General features: G+C 41.5%; 1 long non-coding RNA gene and 1 pseudogene across 2 annotated transcripts in view; both read left to right on the top strand.

The window, feature by feature from the left end:
- The window catches only part of LOC123380858, a 194410-nt gene that overhangs the window by 128990 nt on the left and 41378 nt on the right, over window positions 1-24042 (top strand). The window lies entirely within an intron of this gene.
- On the top strand, window positions 14104-16297 carry LOC101094880 (annotated as a pseudogene).

Here is a 24042-nt window from a genome sequence, read left to right as displayed (position 1 = left end):
CCCGTGAATTCTTATCGTTTCTTAAACGATAAAATAAAGGTGGGGGGAGGAAACGTTTTGTGGCATTGTTTGGCATCTGGGGAAAACCACTCACGCACCCGATGCACCTTCATCCTGATGGGAAGAAAGTAGAGTTTTGTGTGAGGAGGACCCTGACAAAGATACAAACATGAATGTGAGCTTTTGGACATAGTGACCAGCCAGTTGAGGCACCAATATGTGAATTTCTAGTGGATGATCATTTGGTACATTGTGTTGACCCGTTTGAGATCTGATCAAACCCCATAGGAAGATTCCTCTGCTTATTTCCGGGGCAGGGGGGTGGGGGTGGGGGGAAGGGCTTCTGGCAGCAGAAACTTAAGACTGTGTGTTACAGCCAGCTAGGAAGGAATGTTTCTGAACCTGCCACCCAGATTCTGCAGCAACACTGTCAGTGAGTTCCAGGAGCCTTCTAACAATAAGTGTCCCCCTGCCATGCTTCTCCTGCTTCTAATTCTATAATTCTAGAATGTTCAAACCTCTTCAATCTGCCCATGCAAATACCATCCATCATTCACAGCCAGTTTTTCCTCAATGGCTATTCCTGTAACTCTGGCTTCTCTGAAGCCCTGCTGGGCTCAGCATATCACTCTCAGAGTCTCTGATTTAGTAGGTTAGTAATTTTTTTTAATAATGTTTGGATTACAGGTCTTTGACCTCATTATTTAAATTTGTTCCTAGGTATTTTATTATTTTTGGTACAATTATAAATGAGATTTAAAAAAAATTTATTTAAATTCAAGTTAGTTAACATACAGTGTAGTATTGGTTCCAGGAGTAGAACCCCGTGATTCATCAGTTACGGATAACATTCAGTGCTCATCCCAACAAGTGCCCTCCTTAATGCCCATCACCCATTTAGCCCATCCCTGAAATGGGACTGTTTTTTTTTAATTTCTCTGTCTGCTACTTCATTATTAGTCTATAAAAATGCAGCAGATTTCTATATATTAGTTTCATATCTAATGACTTTCACAGTCATATCTGTGACTTTACTGAATTCATTTATCAGTTCTAGTAGTTTTGGGTAGAGCCTTTAGGGTTTTTGAAAAATAGTATCATGTCATCTGCAAATAGTGAAAGTTTTACTTCTTCCTTACCAATTGGATGCCATTTATTTATTTCTGTATTTCTGTATTTATTATTTTATTTTATATTATATTCTGTCTGATTACTGTGGCTAGGACTTCCAGTACTATGCTGAATGAATACATCGGTATTCTTATAAAGCACTTCTCCCAGAGTTTATGATCAGCCTGGTCCAAGAACTTACTTTCCGTCTAAAGGAGACTCAAGAGGAAAGGGAAAGAAGGTAGACAAGTGGGAAAGAAACAGGGCTGGTCCTCTGCTGTCTTTGGTTCTTTGGTAACCACAGAGAGAGACCTTCTCAATTTAGATGAAACTGGTCTTTCTAGTTCAAGGATACCGTTCTCAGTGTAAAAGATTCTCAAACTTTAGGAGGCAGAAGAATCACCCAGGCAGCTTGCTACAAATGCAGATTTCTAGGGATCAGTCCCAGAGATCCTCATTCAGTTAATCTGGTGAGGCCTCAGGAATCTGCATTTATAACTAGCACCACCCACTCCCAAGTCTTTAGGATCTTGCTTACCTCCTGACATTTTGAGAAACACTTGCATAATGGAAAAGTAGGGGACCATTACTTACCTCTGCCTTCTTCCTTGTGTGACAGGGCACTCTATTTTTTTTTTTTTAATGTTTTATTTTATTTTTGAGACAGAGAGAGACAGAGCATGAACGGGGGAGGGTCAGAGAGAGGGAGACACAGAATTGGAAACAGGCTCCAGGTTCTGAGCTGTTGGCACAGAGCCCGACGCGGGGCTTGAACTCCCTGACTGCGAGATCATGACCTGAGCCGAAGTCGGAAGCTCAACTGACTGAGCCATCCAGGCGCCCCAGGGCACTCTATTTTAAGATGGGGTCCTAACATTCTCATTCATCTAACAAACATTTACTTAAGCCAAGTACCATACAAGGAATAGGGAATAGAGCCATAACAATATTTGGGACTTACTTATACTAAAAAATTATCCCTTGTTTGTCTGAAATTCACATTTCACTGGGCAGTATTTTATCCGACAATGCTAGGTAGCAGGGGATAGGAGGAGTTTTGCAGGTTAGGTCCTCTGGCAAGCAGAGTCTGAGATGGAGTTTAGTGTGCAGGATTTTTACTAGGAAGTGCCTTTGAGATCAACACACATGGAAGCAGGCGGGGAGGTGGGGAGATGAAAGCTGAACTGGGTTAAGAAAGAAGGTGAACTGAGATAGGCCCCACAGCCTCAACCAATCCTAAAGGCAACCAAATGTATCCAAGTTGTCCCACACTGGGTTGAAATGGCTGGGACTTTATACCCCTGCTCCCTCCCATCATGGGGTGTAAGCTGCCTAGGAAAAATGTGGCCTTAGGCAAGGCAGCTCTCTATAGCTGAGGCTGACTGTGAAGGAGCTGACAACTGAAGTTTCTTTGCTGACAACACTCCCAGCAGCCATAAAAATCCTTCCCTGAAGGAAGACCTGAGATTCACCATCCCCATTACTACAGACTTTGAGATCTAGTAATGATCCCACTGGTTTCAGTCATTCAAATGTGGACGTTAAAAATTAATGTGATCTTGTTTTATACTTGAGAAATTGTAACATCTGGCTATAGTGGTTAAATTTCTTTGGCAGGAAGCCCCTGGCCTATAGTCATAGATTACCTTTGGCTTTTTCAGGCTGGTTCATAGTATGACATTTTTGTAGACACCAACTTTTAAACTCCTACAGCCCAGAAAATAGGTTTCTGAAGAATGAATGTGTGATTTGTAGTGAAATCTCTCAAGGTTTAAGGAACAGAACTGATAAGAAGCTGGAATCAGTGACTAATCATGGGGTGATGAACCCTTCCAATTTCTATAACCCAAGTGAGTATAAAGCATGACCATTTTATTCAATACTGTCTTAGGGTTGTCTCGTCTCCCATTCGTCATTCATTCATTCATTCATTCATCCAACAAGTATTAATTGACTTTGTTCATAGAAATGAGGGCTCTTATTCCCCACATAGCAGAATTTCTGCAAGCTTTCCATTAGTACAATTTGAGTAAAGAATGAAAGGCTCTTCTTGTTATAAGCACTTTTTTTTAAAGTGTATTTATTTATTTTTGAGAGAGAGAGCATGAGCACAAGTGGGGGAGGGGAGAGAGAGAGGGAAAGAGAGAATTCCAAAGAAGCTTTACACTGTCAGCATGGAGACTGATATGGGGGCTCGAACTCACAAACTGTGAGATCATGACCTGAGCTGAAATCAAGAGTTGGAGGTTTAACCAACTGAGCCACTCAGGCACCCCCCTCTTTTTTTTTTTTTTTTAATGTTTAATGTTTATTTTTGAGAGAGAGAGAGAGACAAAGACAGAGTGCAAGTAGGGGAGAGCAAAGAGAAAGGGAGGCACAGAATCTGAAGCAGGCTCCAGGCTCTGAGCTGTCAGCACAGAGCCCAACATAGGGCTCAAACTCATGAACCATGAGATCATGACCTGAGCAACTGAAGTCGGACGCTTAACCGACTGAGCCACCCTGGTGCACCCCACATTTTTTAAAACACTTTTTTTCCTTCTTATTGATGTGTTCAGTTTTCTTGTTTTTTAAAAATATCTTCCAATGCCTCATTTGTTTTTCCTTGAGTTAGGCATCAAGGCCTTTTTTTCTTTTATATATATAATTTATTTAAAAAACATTGGTTCCCATAGCAACTTCAAAGGTTAACAGTGCATGTAAGCCAGAGGAATTTTCAGAAAACTGTTTATGATAGAATCACCAGGTCTTCCAAAAAAAAAAATATGTTTAAAACCTTTAAAAGCTGCTTAATACTGTGAGCACACACACACACACACACACACACACACACACACAGAATTGGCTGATGGTGAAATGTGGGATTTTCTGCATTCTAGCATCTTATTACAGTGTAGGAATGAGACAGAATTCCCTGAGAGAGATGGATACATACCATGGTAGGGAATATAGGACTAGAGAAAAAAGGTATAGTCCCTAGCAAGAGTGAGAATAGTACTTTTCTGCTTCAAAGTTTCAAGGGAGCCTCTTGGAGAGCTGGAGCTCTTCATCTCTGTCAGATGTTAGGAAAATGCATTATGATTGGTTACCATGTCTCTGGCTTTATAGAGGGAGAATAGAGGCTAAGAGAAAAATGATACTTGGGAGATCAAAGGCCAAGAAGAATAGAAAGTAGAGAAAGAAGATGGCATGGCCATGAAAATGTACCACCTGTATTTTCTATTGTGAAGAAAAAATTGCCTAGCTGGCCACAACCTCTGTCCCACTAGATCCACTGCCACCATTAAGTTGAGTCCTGATTCCCAGGCTGCTCCCTCCAATGATTAAGCATGGCAGAGGGACTAAGGAAGCCCATCTATCAAGAGGACCATGACTTTGGCTTAAAGACTCCACATCAGCTTGCCCAAGACTCTTCCTTCCCAATCTTCCTTCCTTTCCAGTTTTTAAAATTAAACAATCCATCTTCTCATTATTGAGTTATAAGAGTTCTTTATATATTCTGGATATAAGTCCTTGGTCCTATATATGCATGTGAATATTTTATCACATGGCTTATTTAGTCCCACTAACAGTGCACAAGGGTTTTCTTTTCTTCACATCCATGCCATCATTTGTTATCTCCTGTCTTTTTGATGATGGCTATTTTAACAGGCATGAGATGATATCTCAATGAATTCCACTCTTTCTTAATTATGGTTCATTTTATATTAAGTTTTAAAATCAAGTAATGTGAGTCCTCCAACCTTGTTTTTTTTCTTTCAAAATGATTTTGGCTCTTCTAGGTTTTTGCATTTCTATATGAGTTTTAGGAACAGGTTATCAATTCCTATAGTAAAGTTTATTAGGACTTTGGTTGGGATTGAGTCTATAGTTCAATTTGGGGAGAACTGATATATATATATACACACATATATATATATGTGTGTATATATATATATATATATATATATATATATATATATATATATTTCTCTCCCTGGTTCCTGGCACAAGGGTCCTAAAACCTCGTAATTTCCTAAGTGTTAAGAGCACAAGTAGCATCTTCTGTTGTAATATTTAGTTTTTGATCCTGGTTCCCGACAAAGAGGTCCTAAACCCTTGGGATTCCCTGGGTGATAGGAATGTTTTTGTCCTAATGAGGTGACTCTTGGTGGGTTCATAGATGGCTTCAGGATGTCTGCTGGTCACTAAAAAGATGTAGCCACAATTAGAAGCTTTGAGCTTTCATCTCCACTCCCCATTCTCTGAGAAAGAGGGAGGAGCTAGAGATTGAGCTAAGATCAATCATGTGTACACAATACAACCTCCACAAAAATCCAAAAAGTACAGGGGTTGGAGAGCTTCTAGGCTGGTGAACACAGGGAGGGTGGCACATCCCAACTCCATGGAGCAAAAGCTCCTACATTTGGGACACTTCCAGACTTCCTCCCATGTATCTCTTCATCTGGATGTTCATCTGTGTCTTTTATCATATTTTTTTTTATTATATAATAAACTAGTAAACATAATAAGTGTTTCCCTGACTTCTGTGACCTGTTCTAGCAAATTATAAAATCTGAAAAGGAAGTCATGGGAACCCTAATATACAGATATACAGATATATACAGATATACTTTTGGTTGTTGATCAAAAGTATAAAAGACAACATGGGATCTACAATAGGTATCTGAAGTGGGATGATCTTGTGGGACTGAGCCCTTAACTTGTGGGATATAATGCTAACTTCAGGCAGACAGTGCTGAGTTGGGCTGTAGGACACCCAGCTTGTGTTGGAGAGTTGGTGGGTGTAGGTTTGTTACCCACACTTCTACCCAACACTGTCAGAAGAGTTGTGAGTATGAGAGGAAAGGAGAAACAAGAAGTTTTATAGACAAGAAGTCTATAGTTCAGTCTGGGGAGAACTGACATCTTAACAATATTGAGTCTTCCAGTACATGAACATGGTATATCTCTCTATTTTGGATTGTAGGTTTAAACACAAGTTTTATTCCCATGTTTCATATGTCTTTTTCAAGGGTTCCAATGGACCCTTCATTTTCTTTGTCTTCCATTTCAACCACTTTCTCTCTGAATCTTTTTACTTCTTTCTTTATTTCATTTTTGTTTTCTTGTTTTCTTGTTTTCCTTCCACTCCTCAATACTCTTTATTAAAACTTCATTTGAGGGGCACCTGGGTGGCGCAGTTGGGTAAGCATCTGAGACCTCGACTCTTGGCTTAGGTCATGATCTCACAGTTAGTGGGTTCGAGCCCCACATTGGGCTCTGCGTTGATGGCATGGAGCCTGCCTGGGATTCTGTCTGTCCTTCTCTCTCCCCCTCCTCTGCTTGTGTGCTCTCTCTCTTTCTCTCAAAATAAATAAATAAACTTAAAAAAACAAGAACAACTTCATTTGAGTCTATTCTCCATTGGGTACTTATAATGTAGCTTTCATTCCTAACATGAATATGCATTTTCTTTCCTGACTTCAATCTCTCTCTCTCTTTCTCTTTCCACCTATCACTTTGTCCATTTCTATTCTTGGAGTTTGAATTTCTGATTTAAGGTCATTTTTCATATTTCCAAATGCTTGTTTGAGGATATTAATTCTGTTTGGAATTTTGTGTTTTGTGGTTGCTTTGTGGGTGTTTTTTGGTAAAAATTTTCTCCAGCTGAGGTGTTTTTATTCTAATTTCTAATTTTTTTTCCCTCCCCCTTGGAGTTGCTTTGTGTGGATTTATGATACTTCATTTCATTTCATGGATTTAGAGAAATTTGCCATTCCTAGTTCAAGATCACCCTCTTCTGTCAATGTAGTAAAGTACAGTTCCTTTAAGGGCTGCTTTTATTTTTAAGTTTGGAGGGTGCATATATATTTTTTAATGTTTATTTATTTTTGAGACAGAGTGAGAGCACACACAAATGGGGTAGGGGCAGAGAGAGGGGGCAAAGAATCTGAAGCAGGCTCTGCGCTGACAGAAGAAAAGTCCAATGTGGGGCTTGAACTCATAAACTGTGAGATCATGACTTAAGCTAAAGTTGGATGCTTAACTGACTGAGCTACCCAGGCACCCCAAGGGTGGATAATTTTTTAATGTTCTTTTCATTATTTACCTATTCCAATTTTATAATGTCCTATTCTGATTGTATTGATGTTACCTTATTTTATTTCTTTGAAGATTTCAGACAGATTCATTTCAAATTTCTTTTAAATCTCTCCTTTGTGACTACTTTTCATTGTGCTAAGTGTGTTTTGAGACTTTTTTCTGGAAAGCTCATATTGTGTAGGAATTTTCTCCCATGCATCCCTCTTCTGTGAGGTAGTTTCTTAGCTGCCTTAGCCTTGATCTCATGGGTTGACCAGAGTCAACCCAGGTCATATATTTGTAGTTCAGCTCAGAGCTCCCCATTTCTGGAGTGACAATTCTCCACAATTCACATGGTACAGACCAGAAGGAGACTCTGCTATGGACTCTGGCCCTGAGTAGGTAATGGTGTTTCTACTACAATTCTAGATGCATGGATGGAGCTATGTCATCCACTGTTCTTGGGTGGGAAGCCCAGCTCAGGTTCTTGTTACAGAAGGTACATTCAGACTTTTCTTAGGAGGTATTTAATTGTCTGGCTCCAGTCCCACCTTTGGTTCCTGTGACTTGACACTTTGCTTGTTGTTTAAGTTTTCTCTCTGTTTTGAGCCACTGAGATTTTTCTCTTGTGTTTTGACAGTAGTGTATGAATATATATCTTAATATCTCATCTCTCATTCTTATGGATTTGGAGTACAGGAAAGAGGATTTTGAGTATATTTACTTTGAGAACTTTATCCAGAGGTTTTTATGCCTTTTCAAAAGTGAGAATGACAATATGTATCTAAACTAAAAAAAAAAAAAAAAAAAAAAGGATCCTTTGATCCAGTAATTCTGCTTCTGAAAATCTTACTTGAGGGGGTTATCCAAAAGGTAGGGAAAAAAAGCTTCATGCATGCACAAAGACATTTGGTTATTAAAATATGGATATATTATAAATATTTCTTAAGAACTGGGAAATATTTCATAAATATATTCACTCAATGTAATATTTTGCCAATACCAAAAATATTAATTTACAAAGAATGTGCAATATAAAAATGTTTTTTATAATGCAAGAGAAGAAATTATTTTCAGCTATCTTTTGTTGTTTTATACAGGTGTACTTTAAAAAAAAAAGCATAGAAAGATAGAAAGAAGAATGGAAAGAAACTACACCAAAATGATAAAAGTGATCATCTTTTGGTGACTTTTTATTTTATTTTCTATATTTCCAAAATTTCATGTTATGTGTATAAATCATTTTTATAATAGAAAATGACCTAAATAAAGATGTTGTCAAGAAGCTGAATGATAGAAGAATGAAATTTTAAGTAGGAATGCTTTCATGATTATAAAGAATGGATTTGCCATATAATAATTGATTATAAAACATGGTTCTGATGGCCACAAAGCAGAGGAAGCTTTGTGGTATGGGATTATTGGTTGTGATCAGATTGCTTTTCAGTAGCCCAAGTTGGAGATACAGAGCAAGGAGGTAGGACTAGGAGGGGACGACAGATGGCAAGAACCTACAGTTTGCAGGCAACTGGTCAGGATCCAGGCTCTGATGGGGGAAAGAACAACCAGGAGATGACTACTGTGGGAGCCAGTTGGCAGGAGGCATAATGGGAAGCCAACATTTATTGAAGGGTTCCTAAGTTTGGACCAGGCACTATTTGGACACTGAAAATAGAGATGACTAAGATGGACACAGTTTTTACCCTCATGAAACTGAGGGCATGGACAGTCAAATTTTGTTTGGATAGTAAACATTTTAGGTTCATGAAGCCACAAAATCTGTGTCAGAACTACTCAGCTCTTCCATAGACAATAGTCAATGAAAAAGGAACCACAGACAATAGTCAATGAATGGCCATGGCTGAGTTCCAATAAAACTTAATTTACAAAAATAGATGGTAGCTGGATTTGGACAATGGGACATCATTTTGCCAACTCTGATTTGGGGGAAGACAGACAGCCAACAAGTCAACATCACCATTAGATTGTGATCATTATCAGGAAGGAAATAAAGAGGGTGATGTGATAATAAATTACTAGGGTGTCCCACTTAATATGTTATCTTTCACTGGGTTGTGACATTCATACAGTAAAGCGCACAAATTTCAAGATAATGTAGAATGTACTTAGCACCCCAGGACTGAGTTCCGAAGGATCAGAATGATTTGTCCAACCAAAGATCTGGTCAAGGAAAACGTTCCAGGCAGAAGGGAAAGCAAGAGCAAGATCCGGAGGCAAGAAAAGGCCTGGCATTTTCCAGGAACAGAAAAGGGTTCCACGTGGCTGAATAACAGTGGGGTGAGTCATAGATGGAGTGAGATGTGTGGGTAGAGGAAAATCCTGCAGAACTTACAGGCCATAGTGAGCATTTTGTGTCTTATTCTCAATGTGATGAGACAGCAGTGGAGGGTTTTAAATCAAATAACATGATCTGATTGAAGTTTTAAGGTGATGTGTGAACGAATTTCTTGTCTTCTGTTTGATCTTTTCCATAGTGGTGTTTGGTTAGGGCTGGAGCTGAGGTGGCATGAGTGAGAAACATCCATCAAACAAAGTCATTACCGTTGCTGAACCATAGGCATTGATTTTTTGTAAAACACTTTGTTGAAATGTTGCTGTGACAGGATTTATTGATACCTGCCACCTAACTGGTGGAGGCTTTAAGAGTTGTGCATTAATTGTAGACAAGGGACTGACAAAGTGCCAGCAGGGAGCTCAGAGGTGGGGTCAACTGGTACAGGTGCAGATCGGCAGGAACAACCAGCAGCTGCAAGAAAGATTAGTGAGGTCAGGGTGGAGGCCCCAGGTGAGGCTGGAGGAGGCGCCATAACACACGACCAACACCCTGGAAAAGACAGTGTGAGGTTGTAGGAACCAGAGAGGTCTGGTTTGATTGTGTGTGGCTTTGTTCGGATTTGATTGTTTGAAGGCTTTGTATAGGGAATAGAGAATATTCTATGATGAGGAGGAGAGAGGAAAGCAAGAAGGAATGGAGTGTGGGTTGATAATTAAAGAGAAAGTAACCATTTAGTGTTTAGATCCTCCCTCCCTTTTCTCCTTCTTTGCCTCTCTCCTTTCTTTGTTTTGTTTTTAAGTTTATTTATTTTGAGAGAGAGAAAGAAAGTGCATGTGCACCTATGCACACATGTGGGGGAGGGGCAAAGAGAGAGGGAGAGAGAATCCCAAGCAGGCTCTGCACTGTTCACGCAGAGCCCGATGTGGGGCTTGAACTCACGAACCCTGAGATCATGACCTGAGCTGAAATAGATGCTTGTGGGACTGAGCCACCCAAGCGCCCCTCTCTCCTTTCTTTTTTAAATATATAGGGGATGAGAGAACAAGATGATATTTAATTAGTGGGTACCACCTTATTAAGGTTGCCATGGAACACAAACCTACTAAGATATCATTTGCTGTTTATCTGACATTGGAAATTAACTGTATTTGTATTTGTTAAATGTGGGCATTCTGTCCTTATGGCGTTGGTTTTTCCACTTCAGCTTCAGTAGGGGAATCTCTGGGAGGACAGCTGCCACCAGGAGGCAGCCGGGTACTTTGTGGACTCTGGATGACTGCAGTCTCTGGGAGTGTACCTACGTTTCTATTCCATCCTTCCCCACCTCACCCCCAGCTCAGCCGTGACTTTCTACTGCTCACTCCTAATCTTGCTTTGTTAAAGTAGCTAAACTCTAGAAACATTTAAAAACCCTTTCTAAATGTAAAAAGAATCCATAGTGTAACATACATCCTGCCTTCCTAGTTAATTGCAGTTACAAATTAATTCTTTCTTCCTTTAAAAACCTGAATTTAGCTTAAAAGTTCCTGCCACTCACTCATTGACCTGGGTGCCCCTCCCTTCCCCTCCCCGCATTCCCTCCTGCCCTCTATCTGTACTGGCTCTTTGCTCCCTTTCTCCCCACCCTTTCCTTCCTCTGCTTGTCACCATGGTTACATGGGGACCTGTTTCTGTGGTGCCCTCTTCCATAGCTTGCTTCTGAGGTAATTTCCCCAGTGAATTCCAGCTCCTCTCAATTATCTCTGCCCTCCTCTTCCTCCAATGAAGAAAAAAATCAGGGAGAGAGAGAGATTGGAAATCCCAGCTGCTCAGATATCAAAATTCTATCTGTAACCAGGTTTTCTCCAGGTAATGTTACCTCTTTATTTGGTTTTCCTTTTTTGGGAGGAAAAGCCATTCTTGTCCCCATGCCTCTTACTCTGCTGTCATCCTAAATCCACATGTAACATTTAATTAATTAGGTGCCTTTTGGCCTTGAGGCTATAATAACACCCAGCAATTGTTTTCTTCTTTAAATGCCTCCAATTCTGGAAGTTAAAAGGGTCCCTTCAGGACAGAAAAAAGGAACCAAACCAAGAACACTGGCTCTGTCATTTGGGGGAGGCCTCGGTGTATAAAGCATCAGCCTGGTCAGTCTAGGTCCCAGTGAGAGGTTTTGCAGGACAGCCTTGAACTGTGTCATGAGGTGGTAAAACTAAAGGTCCCCAGAAGAAGAAACTTTCCAAGAGAGATGGAGTGGAAAAGTCTCCAACAGTTTTGAAGCAGCAAAGATGATTCTAAAAAGCCCTAGGTACAATAACACGGAAGCAGAGATGAGAAACAGCAGAGTTTTGGTTAAGTCTCTGGCTTTTGATTTGCTCGGTTTTTGGTACACTGAGATTCTGTGAGTTAGGTAATTTTCCATGCTCCTCATGCGCTACAGGATAACCTACTCAAATTATGCAAATGATCACTGCAAGGAAGAGGCAGAATTGTGTTAGTGTCTTCTATAATTCTATTGAAACTATGATTCGTAATGTCCATTCTCAAAGAAGACTTGCATCAAATGAACATGGTACAACAACATGTTTTCTAATGTCATGAAAGGCTGTAACCCACAGAAATACTTAGAATCCCCATGTCCTCACCCACCCACTCCCCTTCCACAGCTGCTTCTGGGCCTCTCTCTTCTAAAACACAGATTTGAACATCCTCCTTCAGCCTGCCCTGTGAGTTTCTTTATGTTATTTTTTCAATACGGCTTCATGAGAGTCCCCAAAACAGGACCCTGCTGGGAGGAGCGTGGGAAAGGAAGAAACAGAATAGAAAAAAGCAGAACCTTCTTTAGCTCATAGGGCCAGGGGAAGGGCTGAAAATACATTGACATCAACATTTTTACCTGATTAGACTTACATTTTTGATGACAAAGTTAGCCGTAATTTCCTTTAAGCATCTGAGCATCTACCCACACTCACTGGGACAGTCATCATAACAGCAATAATCCTTAGTGGTATGCCCTACTTGACCCTCCTCTACTCGTGAAGTTTAAGGAGTCTTGCTGTGTTCAAGGACAGTAAAATTCAACTATACTGAGTCATCTCTGGCTTAACCAAAGAAGAAAGGGAGGATGAAACAGGTCCTCTCTTTGTGTGTATTGCCCATTGCCCATACTCACTACCCTCTGATTAAGAACACTGACCTTCTGGAGAAGAAAATGGAGGGCAAGAGATCTACTGGGAAGATGAGAGCAAAGTGTTTATATTATGTGTCTTTGTTGTGGAGGTGGTGGACATTGGTGGCACAAGCAATGCAATGGTAAATCTGTTAGGGCATAAGGAAGGATGGTGGCTGTTTCAGGCTGAATTTAATGAATTGTTTATATCTTGATTGAGTCATTAGACGTTTATGTTCTAGTCTTTAGCTCTGTGTGATTTAAATTGCTTTTCTGACTGTTCCTCTTGGGATGAGCAGCCTTTGGAAGATTAATTTTCCAGGAGGCAGGCCAGTGGATTGATTTCAGAGAAAGAATATCATCAATGGGAAGGAAATCTCTTTCCCCAAACCTCCTTTCCCACTTTAGCTGTACCTTTTCTAGGGACTACCCTGTGTCGTCCTGGTCTCCTGGAGCACAGATGTTCACAGTAGTGGCCACAGGGTCACTGGAGCCACCTGCACAAGTAATCTGGTTCTGCTGCCCTCTGCTGGCCACAGTGGTCATGTTCTGCTTGTTAACCATTGGTCATGTCCCTCTCCCCCAGGAGGGTGCAATTCTTACCCTTCAACTCTTCTTCCTCCACAATTCACAGTAAGAACCAAACCGTCTTATTATTAAGGAAGGTGGCATGGGGCCAGGTTGCAGCTTCCATATAGAGTTTATCTAACATGTCTGAGTGAATGATTCTGGCACCCATCACAATGGATAATGGGTTATTTCTGGGAAAGGCCCTGAAATATGTGCAGGAAATGTCTGAGCTCATCAAATATGCCCTGACTCATTCAATTTGTTATCAATGGTGATATCTCTTGACCTTGCCCCCGCATATTATGATAGTTTCTATTTGGGGGCCTCTAAACACAAAGCCACTTTTTGTAGCATAATAATAGTTATTATTATTATGATTCATCTGCTATAGCATCCTTGAAGCAGTACCTGAGCACTGCAGAAATCTCAAATCTCAGCATCAGGTTGACCTTTTAAACTGAAAGTAAAGGGGAGAAGATTTGGAAAGATGCTGATGGAGGTGAAATCAGGCATCCTGGAGATAAAGGAGACTGGGTTTAGATAGCCCAATGTGCTGGGTTACCAGGAACCAGTATACCTGCCAGATTTTATAGTATATTGTAGACCTCCTCAGAATCTTGGGCTGGCCCCTCTGGCCCTTCTTAGCACACTAATGCAGTACTTCTGGGAGGATCCACCTACCATGTAACCTTTCTTCTTTGTCATGGAAGAACCTTTTGGCAGATGTGTGTATATAAAAGTGGTCTGCACTTTGCCCCTACACCAGTGTAAATATTATAAACATGACCATCTGGCTCATATCATTGATGACTACAGGGCATACTGGACTCAGATTAGGAGGACAAGACAGTAAAATCTTCATCAAACCAACAGTGACATCTCCAAGAGATGGCTGGGGTGGGGTGGGGGGAGCTTAGGCCCTTTTAAGCTTCATTTTGGGGAAAACTTCCCTTTAAAAAAGTTATCTACATATTAAATGCAAATAGTTCTTAAGAACTGGGAATGTGAAGTGGATAGAATCGATTCAATGCGGTTCTGGACCAGGCTATGGAGCAGGTAAATAAGCTAAAAGAGAAGGGCAATAAGGCCCTGAGAGCTGGCAACATTGATGATACATTATAGTGCTGCTCTAAAGCAATTAAGTTAGATCCCCAGAACCACATGCTCTATAGCAATTGCTCAGTGGCCTATGCCAGAAGGCTTATGAGGATGGTTATAAAACCATTGACTTAAAGCTTGATGGAGGCAAGGGCTATTCACAAAAAGCAGCAGCTCTTGAGTTCTTAAACCGATTTGAAGAAGCCAAGTGAACCTACAAAGAAGGTTGATAACATGAAGCAAATAATCTCAGCTGAAAGAGGGCTTACAGAATATGGAGGCCCAGGTGGCAGAGAGGAGGTTCCATGAACCCTTTCAACATATCCAATCTGTATCAGAAGTTGGAGAGTGATCCCAGGACAAAGACAATGCTCACTGATCCTACCTACCAGGAAATGATAGAGCAGCTGTGAAACAAGCCATCTGACCTGGGCATGAAACTGCAAGATCCCCAGGTCATGAAGACTCTCAGTGTCCTCCTGGGAGTCGATCGGGACAGTATGGATGAGGAGGAGGAAGGTGCAATACCTCCACCATTACCTCCTCCCAAAAAGGATACCAAGCCAGAGCCAATGGAAGAAGATCTTCCAGAGAATAAGAAGCAGGCACTGAAAGAGAAGGAGTTGGGGAATGAATCCTACAAGAAGAAAGACTTTGATACAGCCTTGAAGCACTACGACAGAGCCAGGGACCTGGACCCCACCAACAGGACTTACATGACCAATCAAGCATCTGTGTACTCCGAGAAGGGCGACTACAGTAAATGCCTAGAGCTTTGTGAGAAGGCCATCAAAGTGGAATGAGAAAATCAAGAAGAATATCGACAGATTGCCAAAGCTTATGCTCGAGTTGGCAACGCCTACTTCAAAGAAGAAAAGTACAAGGATGCCACCCATTTCTATAACAAGTCTTTGGCAGAGCACTGAACCCCAGATGTGCTCAAGAAATGCCAACAGGCAGGAGTACTGGGGTGGCTCAGTCAGTTAAGCATCTGACTTGGGCTCAGGTCATGATCTCACGGTTTGTGAGTTCAAGCCCTGTGTTGTGCTCTGTGCTGACAGCTCAGAGCCTGGAGCCTGCTTCTGATTCTGTGTCTCCCTCTCTCTCTGCCCCTCCCTTGCTCGTACTCTGTCTCTCTGTCTCTGTCTCTCCCTCAAAAATAAATAAACATTAAAAAAAAAAAGAAATGCCAACAAGCAGAGAAAGGAGCAAGGGTGACTGGCCTATAGAGGAGAAGAACAAAGGCAATGAATGTTTTCAGAAAGGGAGGATCCCCAGACTGTGAAGCATTATACAGAAGCCATCAAACGGAACCCAAGGGATTCCAAATTGTACAGCAATCAAGCTGTCTGCTACACCAAACTCCTGGAGTCTCAGCTAGTGCTCAGGGACTGTGAGGAATGTGTCCAGCTAGAGCCAACCTCCATCAAGGGTTTCACAGGGAAAACATCTGCCCTAGAAGAGATGAAGCACAACAGGAAAACCATGGATGTCTACCAGAAAGCCTTAGAACTGGATGCCAACTGTAAGGAGGCTGCGGACAGTTACCAACACCGTATGATGGCCCAGCACAACTGACACCACATGCCAGAGGTGCAGCAGATAATGAGTGACCCCACCATGCAGCTCATCCTGGAACAGATGCGGAAGGACCCCCAGGCACTCAGTGAGCACATAAAGAATCCTGTAACGCACAAAAGATTCACCAGCGAGAGCTGGTGAATGTGTGGGTCTGATCACAATTCAGTGATGATTTGCCCATCATCCCTTTCCTTTGCCCACATGTGAACAGAGGAGCTGGGGCCACAGTGAGCAGCACAGAGCAGAGGGGAGAATAGGGGAAGGTGAACAACTTCTATTTATATAGACCTATGTGGAAGGTAGAGAGACTCTCACTCACGTTACTCATATTGAGGCTGCCTCTGGGCCCTCCCAGCCCATGCATGGTTTCTCCTGTGGCCCTTGGGTTCCATGTTCCCTTCCCTACCCTCAGTCGCTGTCTTAGCTGCTCTCCCATAGTTGGTTATTTTTTATTTGGGACAGTTTGTATGTATGGGGAGGGGAGGGTGTTCTTCCGGACCACAGGTCCCAACTATATTCACATTGTTAACTCCACATGCCCTTCTCCAATAAAACAAGCCAGCCAGGCATGGTTGTAAAATTAAAAAAAAAAAGGGTGGGGGGAAAATGAAAATAGTTTTTAAAAATCAGATAAAGAATTCCAAAACCAGTTGTAGCAGTCATGCATACTTTGCCATGGCTCTTTTCCCCTCTGATGTAGTAATGTCCCATTTGGTGGCTATCTCATCAATGCATGCATCCGTGTATGCAGATTGTGATGACTTGGAACTGTGCTGTCAGTAATGTGAACAAGAAATAAGTCTTTATTGTTTTAAGCCAGTAGTATTTGAGTGCCACCAAAGTATGACCAAATAACCCACCTTATCCTGACTGATAACAATCAGTATAAGTGCATCAGTGTAAGTCAATCACTAGGGTTCTGATTGCAGAGAGACTTGGTTTGAACCCTGCTGTCTGCTGTCTGTTAGCTACATGCCTTGGGGAGGCTTCTGTACCTCTCTGAACTTCCATTTTTTCTTAAGAAAATGCTGAGAATAATAACATTGGTGTAAGGTTGAATGGCTAAAAATACATATGAAATAGCATATGTTCTGCACATAGTAAGTGTTCAATAAATGGTAGCTACTATTATTGCCTTCAATCATTAACAATATTTTTAGCCCAATTTTTTTAAAGTTTATTTGTTTTGAGAGAGAGAGAGAGACTCAGAGCATGTGTGTATGTGTGTGTGTGTGTGTGTGTGTGTGTGTGTGTGTGAGAGAGAGAGAGAGAGAGAGAGAGAGAGAGAGAGAGAGAGAATCCCAAGCTGACTCTGCATTGTCAGTGCAGAGTGTGATAGCCTATTTTTTTTAAGGTTTATTTATTTATTTTGAGAGAGAGAGAGCACATGCACATGCGCATATGAGTAGGGGCAGGGACAGAGAGAGAGAGGGAGAGAATCCAAAGCAGCCTCCATGTGTTTAGTGTGCAGAGCCCAGCATCAGGCTTGACCCCACCAGCCATGAGATCATGACTTGAGCTGAAATCAAGAGTCCAACATTTAACTGACTAAGCCACCCAGGCACCTTCTAGCCTACTAATCATAAGTATGCAGGCCATGCAAATACAGGAGGAACGTGTGTGAGCCAGCATAGTTATTAAAGTAGATGGAATACTGCCTTTTAGAAAATACAAAAAGGGGTAAATTCTTCAAGCTCTGTGGTGAAAATATGTACACATATGACTATTTTGTGATGGGGAGGGGGGTTATATTTGGTCTTTTAAAATAGTATCTTTGCTTGTTCACACTCCATTCACAGAACAAGCCCTCTTTACTAAAACTTAGCGAATTCTGTGCTAAAAATATTCCATTCCCATTTGGTGCAATGAAATGTCATATCCATTAAACACCAACATACCAAATGCTGCTTATAGACTCTTAAGCCAGCAAACCCAAGTCAACAGGAAATTGTGATCAACCTCAGCTTGTTCATACTATACACATTAACAGATTATTTTGGAGAATTATCTAAGGCTTAATTGTTATCTTACAGCTATCTTAGAATTATAACTCATGTACTCCAACCAATTTTTAAAGAAAAGAAATTGTGACCCAGGGAGTGAAAGTGACTTCTCAAGGTCACAAAACTATAAAGGTGGTTGTATTGGGCCAAGATCTCCAAACTTACAAGCTATTCCCTACCCCCCATTATAACAGAAAGTTACAGATTTTTCAGAGCTGAAAGACCTTTAGTTTGACCTGACTCAGTTCCAATATCTTATAGAAAAAACTGAGGCCAAAGGAGACTCGGTGTCTTGGTTTCGGGAAATCTTTAAAGCTAGTACATTCTACAGCTTTTGGCCAACTTTTGTAACCACAGGCTTGGTGTTCCCAACATGCCACGGTCAGTTCAATGTGGTTATTTAGAGCAGGGGCCCAGTTAGTAGACTGTTGATGGGTTAGCAACATCACAATCACCTAAGGAATGTTTAAAAATAAAAATTCCTAAGTCCTGTTCTTTGAAGATTCACTTTCAGTGGCTCTGAGGTGGGGTCCCAGGAACCTGTGTAGTTAGTTTGCTTTCTGGGTGATTCTGGGGGAAAACCAGGTCAGGGAACCGTTATTAACAAAAGTCAGTGTTTTATGTCATTCTCTTCTCTGCAGAGATTGATCTATGATAATTTCCAGCTAATGGCTAGTTACCTGTGGATAAACTAAGTCAGGAAAAGTCCTGAGCAGTAGGGAGCCTCTAAGGTGTTAATCTTCAAGCCAACCTCAAGGTGATTAGAGTAAGGAGAGAGCTGCCCTTGCCAGATGAAGATTGATCTGAAACGGAAGCACATCCAGGGGAACAAAAAGTGATCTAGGAATGCTTGATCTCATCTTCCAGGGATGGGTGGCCACTAAATCAGAATTGGCAGCCTGACTTCACTTGGGAAAACATCATTCTGAAACAGAGGATATCAGTTTAAATATTTTAAAACAGAATGTTTGCGAGAACACCATTTAAAAATGTATATAGAAATTGTTACAGTGAATCATCATGAATAATAGACAAAGATGGGAGATTATATTTTGTCAAGTTTTGCAAAATAAGAGCTGGAAGGACTCTTTGAAACCTTTTAGTGAAGGGATTCTAGAAACATCAAAGGGTGTAGCTTCTTCCCTGGGAACTCTGGCTCTCTAAACTCAGATTCTCGATAGAGACCACACCTCCTGCTGATGACTTTTGTTGTTTTGTCTGTTCAGCATCTTTTCTTTCTTTTTAATAGCATTACAGTTTTACTTTAGGGAATCACCCTTACCTCACTGTCATTGCACATGGTTCTCACCCATAGGTTCCAACAGTGGGCATATGACCCAAGCTTGGCCAATCAGAGCCTTCTATCCTTAGCCAAAACAATTGCTTCAGGGATGGGCACTGGGCCAATGAGCCTCAGCCCCAAACTTTTGCTACAACTACTGGAAAAGGAACACTGTCTTTCAACTGGGCATGGCTACTGGCAAGATGTCATGTTGGAGCTGCTGATGGGTATCTCTCCGCCATGAAAGGAGAGACTGGCTTAGAAAGAAGTCAGCAATAGAGTCAGAGAAAAACAGATTTATGAAAGTATCACCTGAGTAACTGGTAATGTTTCTGAAGCTATATGTATTTTCATATTTAAACTGGTTTAGTCGGATTTCAGCAATTTATAACCAAAAGAATCCTGACCATTATTTCCCTTCAGGGATCGGAGCCTGGGTGGTGAAATGATGATTAATTAATTTGTCTAAGGTCATAGAACTAGTAAGTAGCCACAGTGAGATGCAAACGCGGATCTGCCTGAGTCTAAAACACATGTTGTTAATCACTATGTCTGCGGCTCTAAATAGAGGAATATTCTGGTCACCAAATAGGATAGATTTACAGGCAAAAGGCCAGAAAACGTGGGTCATGTTTCACTTCTCCTTTAGATACTGTAGAACTTACTGATGCCTCTTTTATTGTTTTTACATGCTGCCTTTTAGAAACAAACTCCAGAGGCATGTGCATTGTTTAAAAGGAGGGAGAACTTCTTGCTCATTTTGTTTCCTTCATATCATTTTTCATAGCACTTTGCATATAGTAGCTGTTCAATAAATGTTTTCTATCAAATTGAGCTTGTTGTGTACATGGGTATAAATAGCAATCAGTAGTCCTAGGTTACTTGGAACATTCAAGGTTCTTGATTGGGGTGTCTATCTGCAGTTTACACAGTCCTGAATTTTTAATTTTTAATATGTGTTTTGTCTTTAAGCACTTCATAGCATGCCATGATGTCATTGATGGATACTATCCAAAATGAATCTTGACTTTCCTTCTTAACTGGCTATATGGGCAAGTTACTTAGCTTTTCTAAGACTAAGCTCTCTCATTTGTAAAACAATGCTATTATTACAGAATCCTAGAAGATGGAATGACAGTACAGAAAAGCATTTAATATAGTGCCTGGCTCAGGGGTACCTGGGTGGCTCAGTTGGTTAAGCGTCCAACTTCGGCTCAGGTCATGGTCTCACGGTTCATGAGTTCAAGCCGTGCGTCAGGCTCTGTGCTGTCAGTTCAGATCCTAGAGCCTGCTTCAGATTCTGTGTCTCCCTCTCTCTCTGTCCCTTCCCCACTCATTCTCTGTCTCTCTCTGTCTCTCAGAAAATGAATAAACGTTAAAAAAAATTTTTTTAAATACAGTGCCTCGTTCATCGTAAGTACTCAATAAGTGCCACCTATTATTATAATGAAATTAAAATGTTAAAATATAAATCATAATACTGAATTAAAATGTTAAAATTCCTAAAGTTTTTTTAAGAACTGTTAAATATGTGTGGGTGGACAGCGTTAAGGGAATGAAGGACAAAGGACAGTTGTCCTGGGATCTGGCACTGTTGGAAGGACTAATTTCTGGGACACAGTTTTGCTGAGAATTATTGTTAAAAGCTTCAGCTGGGGAAGATGCTCCCTTTGAGGCATCTCTGAGTAGTGCTGACCATGGACGTGGATCCCTCTTGGGGATAAAAATTTCAAAGGGCATAGACTTTCTGAAAGTGTTAATATGAAGCCTCGTGTTCTTTGGGTCTCTATGGATTAATTAAATTAGTTCCAGTCCTTCATTTTTGTGGATCAGGTTTTAGGTAGATTTGCCTAAGGATTTACTCAGGAAATAAATTGTTTGAATAAGGATTTACTCAGGAAATAAATTGTGTTTCTTTTACCTTCCAGACCACCCCAGTTACCCCTAGGAAAGTGGGCCTGTACACGTGTGTTCTTTGGGGGTAATCCATGGCCAGGATTATTTATTTGTTTGTTTGTTTGTTTGTTTGTTTATTTAAATTTACATCTAAGTTAAATAGCATATAGTGCAATAATGATTTCAGGAATAGAATCCAGTGATTCATCCCCTACTATAACACCCAGTGCTCATCCCAGCAGGTGTCTTCTTTAATGCCCCTTGCCCATTTAGCCCATTCCCTCCACCCCCCACAACCCCTCCAGCAACCCTCAGTTTGCTCTCTATATTTAAGAGTCTCTTATGTTTTCCATGGCCAGGATTCTTTGTGAGACTGGGAATTTGCTGTAGGGGATGAGGCTGCTTCTCAGATATGCAAAACAGGGAGGCTGAAGCTGGTAGGCTTAAAGCTATTTCATTTCTACCAGCTTTATGGAGTTTCTACAAAGCAGGACTATTCCAGGGGCTAGAGGGCAGGATGGCATAGAAGAATCACAGATGCCTAAGACATAGTCCTGATCTGCAGGGCTGTGTAACCTGTGGAGAGATGTATAGATCAACAACCAACCATAATGTAAGGCAGGATGAATTATGAGCCTTGCTCATGGTAAAAGACATGGGCTAAGAAAGGAGAATCCACATCTAACTGGTTGGATGAGGACTAAGATGTCAAAAGGTAGAAGAGTTGGGAAATGCCATTGTTGGTAGTTGGGGTAGCATGGGCACAGAAACAACTATGTGCTCAGATAAACAGGGAGTGGCAAATTGTGAGCATAAAGGGAGTGTGGGTGAAACAGAGGTGCAGGAGTAGAAGGAGAAGCTGGCCAGATTTTGAACTCCACCTTTAGGACTTTATTGGAACCACTGTAGGTCTTCCTAGGCCTGCGGTGGTCCTGGGTGCACTATACCAATGACAGCAACCATGTTAAAATGCTTCTATATCCAAGGCACTTGGGTAGCTCAGACAGTTAAGCTTCTGACTCTTGATTTTGGCTCAGGTCAAGTTCTCACGGTGATGAGATTAGCCCTGCATTGGGCTCTGAGCTGGGCCTAGAGCCTGCTTAAGATTCTCTCTCTCTCTCTCTCTCTCTCTCTCTCTCTCTCTCTCTCTCTCTCCCTCCCTCCCTCCCTCCCTCCCTCCCTCCCTCCCTCTCTCTCTCTCTCTCTCTCCCTCTGCCCCTCCCCAACTCTTGAGGGCATACTCTCTCTCAAAAAATAAAAAATAAAAAATAAAAATAAATGCCTCTATATCCCACACTAAAATCGACAAAGAACTGAGTTGAGAGAGTTTAGCTCTCATTGACTAGTTCAGATACCTACAGATGTGGTCCTAGGACCACATCTAGTGCCAGGCTGGGAAGAGTTTGGAATTAAATTGGGATGGATTGAGTACAGGACTTGAAAGGAAATGTTGAGGGGGCATCTGGGTGGCTGAGTCAGTTGAGCCTCTGACTTCAGCTCAGGTCATGATCTTGCAGTTCATGAGTTCAAGCCCTGCATCGGGCTCTGTGCTGATGGCTCAGAGCCTGGAGCCTGCTTTGGATTATGTGTCTCCTTCTCTCTGCCCCTTCCCTGCTCATGCTCTGTCTCTGAAAAATGAATAAACGTTAAAAAAAATTTTTTTTAATAAAAAAGAAAGGAAATGTTGAGAATCTCTTACAGCAGTGTGACCACAATAATGAAGCATTTGATCATTTTTCTGGTAATTCATTTTTATTCTAATTTCCAAAAATGTTGGTCCACAACACAATGGAAAGACATTGGCCTAAAATACACTGGAGATTTTTTAAATTTCCATGGTTCAAATTTTTTAAACATTAAAATATTTTTTAAACGTTGAGCAGGTCTGATCTAGCTGAAGTAATATTACCTTTTAAAGAAATTTGAGGTCAGAGATGACAGAGGAGTCAGTGGACTTGAAGATAGATGAATAGAAATCACACAGTTTGAATAGCAGAGGAAAAAGAGATGGGAATATCTAGTACTCCGCATTGTATTTACATTTCAGTAACTGTGCCTAAACATTCTGACTTAGGTGAAGATAATTGTGTGGCAAGTACAGAAACCCAGTCAAACTAATCTGGAACAAAGCCAAATGTGTGTGTGTGGTGATGGTGGAGGTGGAGTTGTTACTAGAAGGCTACTGAACTACGTCAAGGAATTCAGGGGCAGGGAGTGCCATTGGATGTAATGAGGTATTTGCGGGAAATGGACAATCCCTAGGAATTGGGCTGCTTCCCTCTCGCACCCTCTCTCTCTCCCCCTCTTTCCCCTTGTGGTGGATGCTGTGTTGTGCTGCTCAGATCCTTATTCAGACATAAAAGACTTACTTTTCCAGCTGCTGGGAGGACTCCCAGAGACAGCCTCTGCTTCCTCCCCTCTTTGGGGATTGCTGTGGTTAAAACACAGCCTTTCGTTCTTTCAGCCCATATCCAATAACTAATCAACATGGAGGTGTAAAGACCTGGTGGGGCCCTGGCTCCAACTTGGGACACCTGAGAGGGAGCGTCTTGGCTCCCTACAGTGCTACTTTTATTGGAACTGCACCACAGCACAGCTGCTCTCTGCCGAATTCTCCTTTCTTCTCCCTGCCAGGTGTCATCTCAAGGGTACTACCTGATAAATGTGTGTACATTCTCAGTACTTCTCAGAGTCTGGTTCTCAGGCGACCTGACTTGGGACACCAGACCTCCCTCTCTCTTCTTTTTCTTACCTTTTCTCCCTCTCCTTTCTCTCTCTCCTAGCTCTTCCTCCCTCTCCCCCTCAGACTAGGTAGTTTCTCACCCCTTCTTCTCTCTGACCTTCTATGTCATTCTCTTCTCACTTTTCAGACCAGCTTCCTCTGCTCTTTTGCTGCCCTTATGGCTGCTCCAAAATGGTGTCTTTAGCACCTCAGTGACTGTCCCTGTAGCATCTTTCACTGGTTCCCACCCAACCGCTCTTTACTAGGTTG

The sequence above is a fragment of the Felis catus genome, chromosome D2, assembly GCF_018350175.1.
Source record: "Felis catus isolate Fca126 chromosome D2, F.catus_Fca126_mat1.0, whole genome shotgun sequence".
Classification (NCBI taxonomy): Eukaryota; Metazoa; Chordata; class Mammalia; order Carnivora; family Felidae; genus Felis; species Felis catus.
This window is presented reverse-complemented; position numbering and strand designations above follow the sequence as displayed.